Raw genomic sequence first — 13,910 nt, forward strand, 5'->3', positions numbered from 1 at the left:
TTAGCACCAGTAGCTTATCATGGCTGTGACAAGCTGGTTGCCTGAGCCTTAGTCCAACGCGCCTTCTCCGGTGATGGACATTGTATATACAGAGCCGTGGTTGGGCAGGGTTGGCTTTTCAGCTCTACTTCACTGCTAAATTTAAAAACTCTGGTTGTATGAGAACCTCTGCACCCAGTAATCTAAGTGATACATCATTGGATTCAGCTTCTCTTTGCCTTCATCAGGATGCTCTCAGATGAGATAGCAAAAATCTGCTGACAGGTTCTCTTTAAGCTGTAAAACTGTTAGGCATCTCTTTGCTTTGCATGAACGAAAAGAAAGCATTGATGTATGGAATCAACAATGTGCCCTGTGGCTGTTGCAGTGGCACATGTAGAAGCAGGCACATGGGGCATTTGCACCGGACATAGCTAGTAGGAGGGCACCGTCTGACCACCTGATGTGGCTGTCTGAGATGTCTCCCAGGCTGCTGCATTTTGCCACCCCCCAAGAATGTGATTCAGCCGGCTGTCAAAATTTTCACATGAAATAAAACATTTTGTTCTGTACAACTAAAGAAATAAAATATATTCTATTGTGTTTGTATTTAATAGATATTCCATGGCCAGAAAAGATTGAAGTGTTGACATGGGTCAGACACACATTACATCTTCTGCTTGGATTTTCCAGGTGGAAAATCAACTACTCAATACAGTTTTAGGCTCTTTCACACGTCAGTGTCTCCAGTACGAGTAATGACAGTTTCCACACATACCGGAGACACTGACACACACATTCAAATCAATGGGTCTGTGCACATCTCACTGTGTTTTCACGGACTGTGTGTTGTTTGCTCCACTTGGAGACAAGTACGTTATTTTGCAGATACACGGTCTGCAAAATGTACCACACGGATCACATCCATGTGACATCCATGTGACATCCATGTGACACGTACCGGCGCCTGGGAATCAGCCCTATAGTTAGCGCTGTTCCTAAGCGCCGGGTGCTGAACACTGTCCTCATCTTGGTTCCCTGCCAGTGCTTTGATCAGAACCAGCAGGGACTATTATGAGAGTAGTAATGTCAGCTCCCGCAGTGTCCACACCTGTAAAAATAAGAATAAAATAATAAAATTCTTATACTCACTTCTCCTAGGTGTCCCCGGCTGTATCCATGCAACCGCTGATGCCGAGGAGCCGGGGAGAATGAGCTGCTCCGGAGCTGCGCTCACTGAGTGACAAGGCACAGCTTCTGAGCTGCAGCTTCAGAGCAGCTCATTCTCCCCGGCTCCTCGGCTGCAGCGGTTGCAAGGAACCATGATGAAGGCAGTGTTCAGCACCCGGTGCTTGGGAACAGCGCTAACTGTAGCGCTGATTCCCAGGCGTTGGTCCATGTGGTACTGATGTGGCACACCGGTAGCAGACGGTTACTACACGTATGACACACTTGGACACACGGGACACGGATATCTCCGGTACCGTTTTTTACGATATCGGAGATATGCGGACGTGTGAAACCGGCCTTAGAGCACCACATACTTTGGTGGTAGTTTGATAAAAAACACTATTTGTTTACAGTATGTCAATCTATTCTGCAAATCATTATAACAGATTTCAACCACTGAAATGCATATGTCTACAGAAAATTGCCAGCTGTGTAATCCATACAATTTTTGGTTCGGATTTTGCTACTTTGCTATAAATCTTGGGTGGACAAACCCTACAAGCGTTTTCCAGAAGTGTCAAAAATTAGTATTATGCTATGTGCCCACGATGCAGAAATGCTCCGGATTTTTCCTGAGCGTTTCTGCATCTCCCTGGCAGAAAAAACGCATGCGGATTGTACATGCGGATTGTACATGCGGATTGTACATGCGGATTGTACATGCGGATTATACATGCGGATTGTACATGCGGATTGTACATGCGGATTGTACATGTAGATTGTACATGCGGATTGTACATGTAGATTGTACATGCGGATTGTACATGCGGATTGTACATGCGGACTGCACATGCGGATTGTACATGCGGATTGTACATGCGGATTGTACATGTAGATTGTACATGCGGATTGTACATGCGGATTGTACATGCGGATTGTACATGTAGATTGTACATGCGGATTGTACATGCGGATTGTACATGTAGATTGTACATGTAGATTGTACATGCGGATTGCACATGCGGATTGTACATGCGGATTGTACATGCGGATTGTACATGTAGATTGTACATGCGGATTGTACATGCGGATTGTACATGTGGATTGTACATGTAGATTGTACATGTAGATTGTACATGCGGATTGTACATGTAGATTGTACATGTAGATTGTACATGCGGATTGTACATGCGGATTGTACATGTGGATTGTACATGTGGATTGTACATGCGGATTGTACATGCGTTTTTCCTGCCAGGGACATGCGGATATGAATCGTTCTTCACTTGCATTTCTGCATGCGGGTTGACAAGCGCTTTTAGCATCACTTGGAAAGTGCTTGACAACTTGGTCACACTATATAAATCCATGCAACCGGCATGGATTTATATAGTGTGACTATAAAAGAATGGTAAAAAATAAATATTATACTTACCTTCTGATGGCCCCCAGTGTCCTTAGCGATCCGTCCTGGCTTGCCGGCAGCTCGCGGTGGTCTAAAAGGACCTGCCATGACGTCATTTAGTCATGTGACGGGTCACACGACCACCGACGTCCGCGGTAGCGTGACCCTTCACATGACTAAATTAAGTCACAGCAGGTCCTTTTAGACTATCGTGAGCTGCCGGGGAGCCAGGACACAAACCTGGGCACCATCTGCACATTGAGCCGCATGATATATCCGCATGTGCAGATGAAGTGATGCGCATGTCATGCGGTCCAATGCAAGTCAATGGTGGCAAAAGAGCTGCGATTCCACAAAATAATTGGTAGTGCTGTGGATTTTTCCGCAATGTTAATCCGCAGCGAAAATCTCCGCAGCATGTGAACAGCACATGCGGATTATCATTGGGGAACATAGCAGACCTTCTGCCAAGCGTTTTTTAAGCGCTTCTGCAGCGGAATTGCCACCGCGGAAATGCTTGCAAAACGCATAGTGGGCACACAGCCTAACAATAAAAAATGTGATAATTATTGGCAAAAATCTTTACTCCCCTGTTAGAATCCCCCCTCCAGCATTAATGCTGCAGTTGCCCAAACCAATATTTTTAATTTATACTTCATTTGTAACCGCTGCTGACAATCAATGGCTGTTTTTTTGCCACACAAAGATCACCAGAAGGAAGGTGAGTGCTGGAATGACACGGTTTTAAAATGTAACTTAGGCCTCGGCTATCAGTATTTATAACAGAAACAAGTCACCAATTCTGCATTTATCACCCACTCCTGGTTTTGGCTCCCACTCCTGAGAAAAAATACTGACCGAATACTGACCGAATACTGATAGTGGGGCCGTGGCCTAATGGTTATTTTTTATTCCCATTATTTTTGCAATGCTAATTTTTAAAGCTCCAGGAAAACCCTAATAAAGAGCACAGCTGATTCTTGTCGCCTGCAAAAAAAAAATTGAAATCAGTCAGATGTGGTGATATTGTCTGTATTGTTGGATATGTCAGTACTATCTGTAAAGATTGCCTGGTTGGTATTGTTAGTACAGTTGATTTTGGTAGTATTATTGGTATTATTATTGTTGGTATTTTCAGTACTGTCGGTATTGTTAGTATTGGGGTATTATCAGTACTGTCAGCATTGATGGTATTGTCAGTATGGTTGGTATTGTTAGTACAGTTGATTTTGGTAGTATTATTGGTATTATTATTGTTGGTATTTTCAGTACTGTCGGTATTGTTAGTATTGGGGTATTATCAGTACTGTCAGCATTGATGGTATTGTCAGTATGGTTGGTATTGTTAGTACAGTTGATTTTGGTAGTATTATTGGTATTATTATTGTTGGTATTTTCAGCACTGTCGGTATTGTTAGTATTGGTGGTATTATCAGTACTGTCAGCATTGATGGTATTGTCAGTATGGTTGGTATTGTTAGTACAGTTGATTTTGGTAGTATTATTGGTATTATTATTGTTGGTATTTTCAGTACTGTCGGTATTGTTAGTATTGGTGGTATTATCAGTACTGTCAGCATTGATGGTATTGTCAGTATGGTTGGTATTGTTAGTACAGTTGATTTTGGTAGTATTATTGGTATTATTATTGTTGGTATTTTCAGCACTGTCGGTATTGTTAGTATTGGTGGTATTATCAGTACTGTCAGCATTGATGGTATTGTCAGTATGGTTGGTATTGTTAGTACAGTTGATTTTGGTAGTATTATTAGCATTATTATTGTTGGTATTTTCAGTACTGTCGGTATTGTTAATATTGGTGGTATGATCAGTACTGTCAGCATTGATGGTATTGTCAGTATGGTTGGTATTGTTAGTACAGTTGATTTCGGTAGTATTATTGGTATTATTATTGTTGGTATTTTCAGTACTGTCGGTATTGTTAGTATTGGTGGTATTATCAGTACTGTCAGCATTGATGGTATTGTCAGTATGGTTGATATTGTTAGTACAGTTGATTTTGGTAGTATTATTGGTATTATTATTGTTGGTATTTTCAGTACTGTCGGTATTGTTAGTTTTGGTGGTATTATCAGTACTGTCAGCATTGATGGTATTGTCAGTATGGTTGGTATTGTTACTACGGTTGATTTTGGTAGCATTATTGGTATTATTATTGTTGGTATTTTCAGTACTGTCGGTATTGTTAGTATTGGTGGTATTATCAGTACTGTCAGCATTGATGGTATTGTCAGTATGGTGGGTATTGTTAGTACAGTTGATTTTGGTAGTATTATTGGTATTATTATTGTTGGTATTTTCAGTACTGTTGGTATTGTTAGTATTGGTGGTATTATCAGTACTGTCAGCATTGATGGTATTGTCAGTATGGTTGGTATTGTTAGTACAGTTGATTTTGGTAGTATTATTGGTATTATTATTGTTGGTATTTTCAGTACTGTCGGTATTGTTAGTATTGGTGGTATTATCAGTACTGTCAGCATTGATGGTATTGTCAGTATGGTTGGTATTGTTTTGCTATTATTTTTCATTCAAAATCGTGGAAAAAAAATCACTGCCACATGTGAACACAGTTAAGAATATGTTGCACCAGGTCTGTGATATGATCGTTCCACCTGGTCTTACCCCAAGGGCACGTTCACACGTTCAGTATTTGGTCAGTATTTCACATCAGTATTTGTAAGCCAAAACCCGGAGTGGGTGATAAATACAGAAGTGGTGACATGTTTCTATTATACTTTTCCTCTGATTGTTCCAGTCTTGATCTTGGCTTACAAATATCGATGTCAAATACTGAACATGTGAACGAAGCCTTAAGTTGTGTATATGAGGGGAGTCAAACTGAATATTTGCCCCCCATGCAGGAAAACCGAGATTATCCTCTGCTGTAACCTGTGGAATGTAAAAAGTAACGTATTCCCTGTAAGCAGTCCCCTCCATTCCCAGTATCATAGAGGGGCATGTGTTTCTTATCCTTCCGGTCCCATGATGACTGCTCTGTTCGTCCTTCTCTGTGAATGTTGGGTAGCAGGTGTCGCTTTGAAAGTAAGCATTTTTTATAAGGGCTCGCTCACAGGAGAGTATAACACGGCCCAGCGCTGATCTTTTATCGGATAGCTCTCGGCCCAATGTTATACTATGGGGCAGTGCTGATCTGCCATCATTTTATCATGCCGATGGATCATGTGCACCCATAGAAATCTATGGGTGCATGTGAAGCATTGTACTGCACTCAAATGTCATCCGAGTGCAGTCCGACATCCACGCACACAGAGAATGGAGAAGATGGAGAAATTAAGTTCTCCGTCTTCTCCATACCTGTGCTGCGATTTTCTCATGCAAGAAAATCGGAGCACAATAAGATGATACTTGGATGAAACTCTGACATAGATTGAGCCGAGGGTCATTAGCATAATCGTCCTGATTCTCTCGCCTTTGTGAGCGTACCCTAGGAGTGCATGTATGCACCAAAACAGTTACAGAGCTCATCTACAGAGGGACATCATACTGGGAATGGGTGCTGGGTTTCCTGAGCTCAGCTGAGGAGGTATACCTTATATATACTTCCCATCGCCATCCTCATTCCCAGGATGCCAGCCTCCAGTCTCCAGACAGACAGCCGCTGACAGACTGCAGTGATTATGGAGCATAACAATCTCACATGGGCGCTGACATCGCTGTAATGTCGCCAGTTTGGGAGGTAAATATACATTTTTGTTCTTTCACACAGGGACTACAGCATTTAAAAAGGGGTTGTCTAATTAGTGGATTAGTGGACGACCCTTTTAATGTTAAAACAAATCGTCCACTTTAGACAATCCTTTTTCCTTAGACAGGTCCCCTGATGATAAGCTGATCACATTGGGGTCCTGTTGGGTTGGACGGCCAGTGATCACCTAGAATCCAGAAGGGAATGTTTTATGCTTTACTTAATTAAAAAACTACACAGACTCATGTATTTGCTCAGCTCTGCATTCCAGTTCCAGCTGAAATACTGACCAACTGCATTTTCCCCTAATCATCCCCTATGCCACAATCAGAAATAGATCACAGGATCCAGTCATGGCCACCAATTGTTCTTCATGTTGTACCATTGCAACCTTCATGAGTTTATGCTTCTCAGAAGTGAAACCAACAAGCTCTACTTTTATCCGGCCCGCCGGGCTATGGGCGGAGGAGAGGGGAGCGGTGTCAGCACCCGCCCTTCCCCCCCGCTCGCTCAGGGCCCCGGCAGGCGGATACTTACCTCTCCCCGTGCCTCTGCAGATCCGCTGTCTTCCTGCTCTGCGCTTCCTGTGACGTCTCAGGTCAGAGAGTGCGGTGACTTCTTTACACCGCGCCCTCCCGAGTGCCGTCACACGCAGCGCAGAGCGGGACGCCGCCGCCGCGACACTGGAGTCCAGACCAGAGTAGAGCAGCGGCAGCAGGTGAGGAGGAGTGAGGCGAGTATTGGATTTTTTTTTTTTAATGTACAGTCATGGCCAAAAGTATTGAGAATGAGACAAATAGTAATTTTTCCAAAGTTTACTGCTTCATTTTTTGTAATGGCAATTTGCATATACTCCTGAATGTCAAAGAGTGATCAGCTTAACAGCAATTACTGTACTTACAAAGTCAATATTTGCCCAGAAAATGAACTTTAACCCCCAAAACACATTTCAACATCATTGCAGTCCTGCCTTAAAAGGAGCAGCTAACATCGTTTTAGTGATTGATCCATTAACACAGGTGTGGGTGTTGATGAGGACAGGGCTGGCGATCAATCAGTCATGATTAAGTAAGAATGACATCACTGGACACTTTAAAAGGAGGCTGGATCTTGGTATCATTGTTTCTCTTCAGTTAACCATGGTTATCTCTAAAGAAACACGTGCAGCCATCATTGCACTGCACAAAAATGGCCTAACAGGGAAGAGTATCGCAGCTACAAAGATTGCACTTCAGTCAACAATCTATCGCATCATCAAGAACTTCAAGGAGAGAGCTTCCATTGTTGTCAAAAAGGCTCCAGGGTGCCCAAGAAAGACCAGCAAGCGCCAGGACCGTATCTTAAAACTGTTTCAGCTGCGGGATCGGACTACCAGCAGTGCCGAGCTTGCTCAGGAATGGAAGCAGGCTGGTGTGAGTGCTTCTGCATGCACTGTGAGGCAGAGACTCTTTGTGCAAGGGCTGGTTTCAAGGAGGGCAGCAAAGAAGCCACTTCTCTCCAGAAAAAACATCAGGGACCGACTGATATTCTGCAAAAGGTACAGGGAGTGGACTGCTGAGGACTGGGGCAAAGTCATTTTCTCTGATGAATCCCCTTTTCGATTGTTTGGGACATCTGGAAAACAGCTTATTCGGAGAAGAAGAGGTGAGCACTACCACCAGTCTTGTCTCATGCCAACTGTAAAGCATCCTGAAACCATTCATGTGTGGGGTTGCTTCTCAGCCAAGGGAATCGGCTCACTCACAGTCTTGCCTAAAAACACTGCCATGAATAAAGAATGGTACCAGAATGTCCTCCAAGAGCAACTTCTCCCAACCGTCCAAGAGTAGTTTGGCGCCCAACAATGCCTTTTCCAGCATGATGGAGCACCTTGCCATAAAGCAAAGGTGATAACTAAATGGCTCATGGAACAAAACATAGAGATTTTGGGTCCATGGCCTGGAAACTCCCCAGATCTTAATCCCATTGAGAACTTGTGGTCAATCATCAAGAGACGGGTGGACAAACAAAAACCAACAAATTCTGGCAAAATGCAAGCATTGATTATGCAAGAATGGACTGCTATCAGTCAGGATTTGGTCCAAAAGTTGATTGAGAGCATGCCAGGAAGAATTACAGAGGTCTTGAAGAAGAAGGGGCAACATTGCAAATATTGACTTGCTGCATTAACTCATTCTAACTGTCAATATAACCTATTGGTACTCATAATATGATTGCAATTATATTTCTGTATGTGATATAAACATCAGACAAACACTAATAAAAACCAGAGGCCAGCAGATCATGTGAAAATATAATTTTGGTGTCATTCTCAAAACTTTTGGCCATGACTGTATGGAGGCATAGGTCATTATATGGGGGGGTGACATCCTGCAAGGGGTATAATATGGGGGGGGTGACATGCTGCATGGGGCATTATATGGGGGGTGACATGCTGCATGGGGCATTATATGGGGGGTGACATGCTGCATGGGGCATTATATGGGGGGTGACATGCTGCATGGGGCATTATATGGGGGGGTGACATGCTGCATGGGGCATTATAAAGACAGGGGAGTGATATACTGCATGGGGCATTATATGGGGGGTGACATGCTGCATGGGGCATTATATGGGGGCGTGACATGCTGCATGGGGCATTATATGGGGGGGTGACATGCTGCATGGGGCATTATATGGGGGCGTGACATGCTGCATGTGGCATTATATGAGGGTGGCATCCAGCATGGGGCATTATAAGGGGGGAACAGCCTGCATGGGGCATTATAAGGGGGTGGAACAGCCTGCATATGGCATTATAAGGGGGAAACAGCCTGCCTATTGGGAACATTTACCTGCCTATTGGGGACATTTACCTGCCTATTGGGGACATTTACCTGCCTATTGAGGACCTATGCTGCCTATTGGGGATATTTACCTGCCTATTGGGGACATTTACCTGCCTATTGGGGACCTATGCTGCCTATTGGGGCTATTTACCTGCCTATTGAGGACCGATGCTGTCTATTGGGGACATTTACCTGCCTATTGAGGACCTATGCTGCCTATTGGGTACAGTTACCTACCTATTGAAATACCGGTTGATTTAACTTTACTTGTTCTTCATTTTAAATATTGTATTTGTTCCTCTATTGTTTTTTTTACTACAAAATAAGATATCTGCAGTGTGCATAGGAATTTGTTCATAGTTTTTTTTAAAAACTATATTCCGGCCCTCCAATGGTCTGAGGGACCGTGAACTGGCCCCCTGTTTAAAAAGTTTGAGGACCCCTGCTCTATACTGTAAAACAATGAGCTAACTGTTTAAAAATGAGTTCTAAGAAGTAACGTTTCTCCATGCGGAGAGCGACATGCTAAGCACGTCAAGGTGAGGAGACTTTTCGTGCCACAATGCTCCTCTGGGAAATATGCAAATTATCTCTTCAGAGAGGAAGAGAACTAGAACTCCAGAACCACCTATTGGAAGTAGAGAATGAGATTTCTAAACTCTCAGTCACACGTTGCATTTTTTTCCTGCGTTTTTTAAATCTGCAGCTTGTCAATTCTTTCAGGGGTTTTCCAACATTTCCCCCCCATTGAAATGAATTAAAGTAAAACAAAACAATTAAAAATACTGCAGCGTTTTTTGCGTTTTTCCTGCTGCCACTTTGGTTTTTGAGGTAGAACAAAAATGCTGTAAAAATGCAACATGTGAACATACTCTTATCCTGCTTGTGTTCTAGTTGAACATAAAAGAGAACAGCCATAGTAATATGGAGACGTAATTAATTCTATGGTGTTTCCACTTTCAGTATTGCTCGGTGTCATCTATTTGTGCAGAGCCGCCGTTTAAGATTCTATCACTAGATTCCATTCTATTATGACATCACAGCTCCCAGACACTACTTATAGAATGTACGCAGGGTCACGGGTGCCTTTCTTGGCTTCATAGTGATTGATAGCACTTGCAGTTTTTCGCTATGGCTGAATTGCTTCTGGATAATATTCAGGTAGGAACACTATTGGGGATTCTTATCAACAATCGCCCTGACACTGCGCTTCTACTGCCTGATGGCGTCCTCAGCTTCACTCACCGGCTGGTGATGGAGCTAGTAAATAACTGCCTGACCAAATACTACCAAGGTCATCTAACGTCAGAGTATCTGACGGATTTACCTCAGAACATTAGGACATTACTACAGCAGGTAAGCGGCGGACGCTCCGCACAAATATTCTCCATAATATTAGATATATTCTTTGTTTTTTTGTCTTTTTTCATATGTGTATGGGACATTTGCATGTTGGGGCTCATACAGTATATATAGAGAGGCTATGTGGAGCTCTTACTCTGTATAGGAGGCTGAGTTTGGCGACTCATACTGTATTTAGGGGGCTATGTGAGGCCTCATATTTAATATGTCAGCATATTTAATTCTACTCAATATTACATTATACAGTTAAAAGAGTAGCAGCTGATAACAAGGCCACTGACTAGGTATACGGTGTATGTGCAGCGGTGTAGCAAAGGACAAATGCATTATTGCAGCTTATCTCAGGAAGGAAGGGATAGATAGATAGATAGATAGATAGATAGATAGATAGATAGATAGATAGATAGATAGATAACAGTACAATACAATATATTGGTAAAAGCAAAAGCACATATACTAAATGAGAACAAATACTACACTTGATGTTAGCCAAAAGGCCGAGAAGCGATAACCTGAATTGGTTTTGGCCTATGACTGCACCCTGGCTTCAAGAAGGCACCCATTGTAGGGATAGGGACAAAGACTCCCCTTAGGAGGACATGTTGTTCATCAATAGACACCTTTTAACCCACAACTTTACTGCTTGTTGCAGCTGCTGCCCACGCATGCATTTTTAATCTGCATGAGTCTGCCTATTTTCAAACATTCTCCCCTCCCCCGCCAATGTCCCATGCACCTGCAGACAAGGGGATGGGGAGAGGATAACTAATTAGTGAACAAACAAGCGGCGGTCCACCTTCTTCCTAGTCTGCAGGCTCCCTGCAGACTGTAGCTGACTGCAGCAGCACAGCCAGATAAAGGCCAGGAGCCCATTACGACACGTGCAATGATGTTCCATTCTTCCATTCTTGCATTATTCTATTGTTCCATTGTCCCATTCTCTTGCATTATTCCATTGTTCCATTCAGTCATTACATCTATTGCAAGCAATCTATCTGCCTGGGTGAAAACCAATAGGATGCTCTGATTGACAGACATAGCTAGCACTTTAAAACAACATCTCAGACCAAACTTTTTTTTTATCTTTTTTTCATCCACAGATAGAAAATTAAAGAAGTCAGTGCTCCACCAGAGGGAGCCAGCATTTCACTAAAGAAATCGTAACGGCCCCCACATTTTTTTTAAATGCGTGGGACTCAGCAACACCCAACTGATGGGACAGTTGAATTAAAAGAGTAGCAGCTGATAACAAGGTCAGTGATTAGGTATATGGTGTATGTGCAAAGGTGTAGCATAGGACAAATGCATTATTGCAGCTTATCTCAGAAAGGAAGGGATAGAAAGATAGATAGATAGATAGATAGATAGATAGATAGATTGGATGGATGGATAGAGGGGCATATACACCTACCCAGGATGGATGGATGGATGTAGGGGCATATACACCTACCCAGGATGGATGGTTGGGGCATATACACCTACCCAGGATGGATGGATGTATGGATAGAGGGGCATATACACCTACCGAGGATGGATGGATGAATGGAAAAGCATATACATCTACCCAGGATGGATGGCTGGAGGGGCATTTACACCTACCCAGGATGAATGGATGCAGGGGCATAAACACCTACCCAGGATGCATGGATGGACGCATGGGGCTGAAGGGGGGGCAGGCTGGACACGTGGGAACATGGATGGACGCATGGGGCTGAAGGGGGGGCAGACTGGACACGTGGGGACATGGATGGACGCATGGGCAGAAGGGGGGGCAGGCTGGACACGTGGGGACATGGATGGATGCATGGGCCTGAAGGGGGGGCAGGCGGTACACGTGGGGACATGGATGGATGCATGGGGCTGAAGGGAGGGCAGGCTGGACACGTGGGGACATGGATGGACGCATGGGGCTGAAGGGGGGGCAGGCTGGACACGTGGAGACATGGATGGATGCATGGGGCTGAAGGGGGGCAGGCTGGACACGTGGGGACATGGATGGACCAATGGGGCTGAAGGGGGGTCAGGCTGGACACGTGGGGACATGGATGGACGCACAGGGCTGAAGGGGGGGCAGGATGGACACGTGGGGACCTGGATGGACGCATGGGGCTGAAGGGGGGGCAGGATGGACACGTGGGGACATGGATGGATGCATGGGGCTGAAGGGGGGGCAGGCTGGACACGTGGGAACCTGGATGGACGCATGGGGCTGAAGGGGGGGCAGGATGGACACGTGGGGACCTGGATGGACGCATGGGGCTGAAGGGGGGCAGGCTGGACATGTGGGTACCTGGATGGACGCATGGGGCTGAAGGGGGGGCAGGCTGGACACATGGGGACCTGGATGGATGCAGGGGGCTGAAGGGGGGGGCAGGGTGGACACGTGGGGACCTGGATGGACGCATGGGGCTGAAGGGGGGCAGGCTGGACACGTGGGGACCTGGATGGACGCATAGGGCTGAAGGGGGGGCAGGCTGGACACGTGGGGACCTGGATGGACGCATGGGGCTGAAGGGGGGGCAGGCTGGAAACGTGGGGACCTGGATGGATGCATGGAGATGAAGGGGGGCAAGCTGGACACATGGGGACCTGGATGGACGCATGGAGGTGAAGGGGGGCAAGCTGGACACGTGGGGACCTGGATAGATATATGGGGTGGGGTGGGATGCATATATGGGGGGGGGCTAGGATGGATATATATAAATCAAAACTGTTATATATACAGTACAGACCAAAAGTTTGGACACACCTTCTCATTTAAATATTTTTCTGTTTTTTCATGACTATGAAAATTGTACATTCACCCTGAAGGCATCAAAACTATGAATTAACACATGTGGAATTATATACTTAACAAAAAAGTGTGAAACAACAGAAAATATGTCTTATATTCTAGGTTCTTCAAAGTAGCCACCTTTTGCTTTGATGACTGCTTTGCACACTCTTGGCATTCTCTTGATGAGCTTCAAGAAGTAGTCATCGGAAAAGGTCTTCCAACAATCTTGAAGGAGTTCCCAGAGATGCTTAGCACTTGTTGGCCCTTTTGCCTTCACTCTGCGGTCCAGCTCACCCCAAACCATCTCGATTGGGTTCAGGTCTGGTGACTGTGGAGGCCAGGTCATCTGTCGTAGCACCGCATCACTCTCCTTCTTGGTCAAATAGCCCTTACACAGCCTGGAGGTGTGTTTGGTGTCATTGTCCTGTTGAAAAATAAATGATGATCCAACTAAACGCAAACCGGATGGAATAGCATGCCGCTGCAAGATGCTGTGGTAGCCATGCTGGTTCAGTATGCCTTCAATTTTGAATAAATCCCCAAAAGTGTCACCAGCAAAGCACCCCCACACCATCACACCTCCTCCTCCATGCTTCAAGGTGGGAAACAGGCATGTAGAGTCCATCCATTCACCTTTTCTGCATCGCACAAAGACACGTT

At 44.7% G+C, this 13,910-nt stretch overlaps 1 pseudogene; it reads right to left on the reverse strand.

Moving 5' to 3' along the window:
* Positions 1–10,880: 10,880 nt before the first annotated feature.
* Positions 10,881–10,983, reverse strand: LOC141183507 (U2 spliceosomal RNA; annotated as a pseudogene).
* Between the last annotated feature and the right edge of the window lie 2,927 nt (positions 10,984–13,910).

This window comes from Phyllobates terribilis, unplaced genomic scaffold, assembly GCF_046119375.1.
Source record: "Phyllobates terribilis strain yellow unplaced genomic scaffold, ASM4611937v1 Scaffold_38__1_contigs__length_12584779, whole genome shotgun sequence".
Taxonomy (NCBI): Eukaryota; Metazoa; Chordata; class Amphibia; order Anura; family Dendrobatidae; genus Phyllobates; species Phyllobates terribilis.